Source organism: Austrofundulus limnaeus, unplaced genomic scaffold (genome assembly GCF_001266775.1).
Source record: "Austrofundulus limnaeus strain Quisiro unplaced genomic scaffold, Austrofundulus_limnaeus-1.0 Scaffold14, whole genome shotgun sequence".
In the NCBI taxonomy this organism is placed as follows: domain Eukaryota; kingdom Metazoa; phylum Chordata; class Actinopteri; order Cyprinodontiformes; family Rivulidae; genus Austrofundulus; species Austrofundulus limnaeus.
The window spans coordinates 4,151,539-4,155,010 of NW_013952416.1; the positions used below are offsets into that span (position 1 = coordinate 4,151,539).

General features: G+C 34.6%; 1 long non-coding RNA gene across 1 annotated transcript; it reads left to right on the forward strand.

Moving 5' to 3' along the window:
- Positions 1–6: 6 nt before the first annotated feature.
- Positions 7–554, forward strand: LOC106513764 (uncharacterized). Its single transcript, XR_001309827.1, has 2 exons — positions 7–240; positions 345–554. It is a non-coding gene; the product is annotated as an uncharacterized LOC106513764 (long non-coding RNA).
- Positions 555–3,472: the final 2,918 nt, after the last annotated feature.

Below are 3,472 nucleotides of genomic sequence, written 5' to 3' on the forward strand. Positions count from 1 at the left end.
CAATTAAGATGTCAAAATTATCATTTTTTAAAATTAGAAACAGATTTTTCTTAAAGCTTACATTTGTCTGATTACATAAATATGTACATATTTTTTTTCCATTTTCCTCAGAAAATCAATGGTGTCCACCTCCAAGGGGTTGGCCTTGTATTTTTCAGTGCTTTGAAAATATAGGATGCAGAGATGGTAACATATGCTGCCCCACTGGATGTGGATATATGTGCCAACGTCCAGGAGATGGTGAGAAAACATAAAGTGGCAAAACTCCTCACTTACTCTCCTCATAAAGCTGCCACAAACAGGTTAAATGTGTGTGTGTGTTTTTTTTTTTTTTTTCATTTCAGATTAGCCCAAACTTTGTGGAAGACACCTGCTCATCCCTCACTGTCATGGTAGTGATGGTGAATGAAGCTGTAAGAAGAAGCACTCTCTAAACAGATGTGAAAACACCTGTAAACAATCCTTTTGTTTTCTTAAAAACACCAACTGAGCTGCATCATATAGTCCAGTGTGCTTCTCTTCGGTTTCTTTAATAAAGTCACTGATAAAAATTGTGTATTGTTTATTTGTGGTTCTGCTTTTTTACCTTACTTGTGATGCCAGTTTATACGTTTCAAAGGTGTTTTGGTATTTTTACATTTTATTAACAGAATCATCTGAATGTCATTACATTTTCTAAATCATTCAGAGTGCTTTACAAGTACATACTGTGGGTTTTGGTTCTCATTTCTTCAGGTTTCATCTTGTTTTCAGGATGTGTAAGCTTATTTGTCTTGTTAGCCTGAAAATTTGACGCAAATTAAGTCAGAAATTTCTGCCAATGGAGTAAGAAAATTTTACTTGGTATGATTCTTGAAATACTTGATTTGACTCTTTTTTTTTTTCTTATTTCAAGAATCTTACCACCTAAAATTTTCTTACTCCATTGGCAGAAATGTTTGACCTAATTTGAGTCAAACTTTCAGACCAACAAGACAATGTTACATATCCTGAAAACAAGATTATCATTCTTACACAATCAGTTCTTGTTTAGTAAATCAGTCTCAAAACAAGATCAAAAAGACTTTTTGGCTGATACAAAATTTTAAAACTTGGTAAGATGGACAGTTTTTGCAGTGTACATTCTTCACCAGTTTTGTGGAATCCAGTTTTAGAAATTCTTTGTTATCAGAAGGTGAAGATAAAATCTTTTCAGCTCTGTATGATGTTTTTCTTGTTCTGTTGTGATTATTGTGTTTTTGCAATGTTGTCAATAGTCTTTTTTATTTTTTATTTTTATAAATAAATCAAAATAGTCAGCTCCATGAATGCAATGCATTTGACTACTTATAAACAAACCATTGGTAACACCTAAAGACCTTTCTAAAAGGTTTACATGACAGAAACTAATAATAATTTAAAGAACTGTGMTGACTAGGCTGCTAGGAATTCATCCATCCATTTTTCTTACTGATTTTCCATGTTAGGTTGATGAAGCTGGTGACTGAATAAAAACCTGTGACTCTCTTGCTGGAAGACAACAGCTTAGACCACTGCTTTACTAAGAATGTTAAAAGTAATTTGTTGCTGTTGAATAAAGACAAATAATTATAGATTTGTAAAACTTGTTATTTAATTAAAATCCATTGAGTGGTTAATGAGACATTTTGACCTGTGCATCATTTCCAGCAAAAACTAATTATTGAACAGGTTTTTRAACCTTCTGAGGTCAGAAATTTCCACCYAGTCATGTCCTCAGGDGAGGCCTCAGAGGGAGAATTTGTGGCACCAGACAAAACAAAAGGTAACATTGTCTATCTTTAAATTCTAAGAAAACAACTGAGTTTTCAGGCAGCAATCACAATAGAAAATATGTGATAAGAGTGTAATTGAGAGTGTAAAAATTTGTTGAGAACAAAAAGTAAAGAGAATCCTTGCTGGAACAAGATGGGGAGTGACGTCACCCTGTTTCCACACCACAAGCAAGAAAAACCTTGTTGGTAGAAACGCACAGATCAATGACGTTACGCAATCTCAAAAACTATTCAGTCTTTTATCACACCTTTTCACAATTCATCCTTCTACCAACACCAAGTTTTGTGCTGGAGAGATTTTTTTTCTGTGCAGTTAATGTCTTGCTGGAGTTAAAGCTAAACTGAAAGCCAAGGAAGTGGAAACTAAAGCTTGTTGTTTGAAACGAAAACACTGAACTTTGAACTAAAGTGGTTCAAGCACTACTTATGGACACTGGGGAAGGGGAAATTTGTTTGTACTGCTTATTTTTTTGTTGTTGTATATAATATTTTGCAAAATGGATTTATTTTGTCTGTGTCCTATTTTCTTTTTCAAATATTTTGTCACTTATTTAATTAAGGTTTAAAAAGGTGTATATTTTTATATATATGTCCTTGTGTGATAGGTTAAAACAAAATAAACTCTAAACCACAATAAATAAAAACAGTAAAATCCCACACACACGGTCAAACATCCTATATACCAGGAGTGAGAGCTCGTTGGCACCCCAAATAAATTAATCATTAAAATAGCAATAAAATAACAAAGCCTGGAACCGTCACAAATGATGGGTTGAAAAGTTCAACAGTTCAGATCGACGAGTGTAGGTAGGGAGTTGTTGTGTGACCAGTGGGTTGCTGGTTCAAACCCACATCAGTCTTGYWRCTTGGAATGATGAACACTGCACCTCCTTGCCTGTTGATGGTRGTTGGGTTTTGGTGGAGTCGGTGCATAGCAGCCTCACTTCTGTCAGTCTGACWCTGGGCAGCTGTGGCTACAAGGTAGCTTACAACCTTTTGAATGATTATAATGTAAAATGATTTGGAGTCATTGGGCTTGATAACACATCATATAAGTTCAAGCTATTTACCATTTGTTTTGCTCAATGTTAAGAAACTGCAATTAGTATTTTCTAGTTATATTAATATAATATATGAATTCAGCTGAAACAGACTTTGATTGGCTTATCATAAACCATTATTTTATTTCTGAATTTTTTAAGAAGTCAGTGGTTTTATTCAGGTTTATCAGCTGCTCTCATACAAAAAAACTTGTTTTGCTGTTTTGCCTCAGATGACAACATTTCATCAGCCTGATTGACCCTAAAAGACTTAAAAAGAACCCACATTTGCTCAACTGATTTAACTAATATAGCCGGAGCTCCAAAATCTTTGTAAAAATAAAATTAAAATCAAAACAAAGTACCAAAACCAGTTTAATGCATTCCATTGTCAACTCTTGTGCTTTCATTGATTTATTTACCACGGAAGTGTCAAAAGCTCAGAACCCTGTCAACAACATGAACAGGCTAACCAGGATTTCTGGCCAGCAGCAGAACCTGAATAATTTGACCCTCGAGGTGACTGAAGAGATGATGGCAGATAACCTTTACATGACAGAGTGTCAGTCAGCCTAATGTAACCCTATGAAGCAACAGATCACACACACACACACACACACACACACACACACACACACA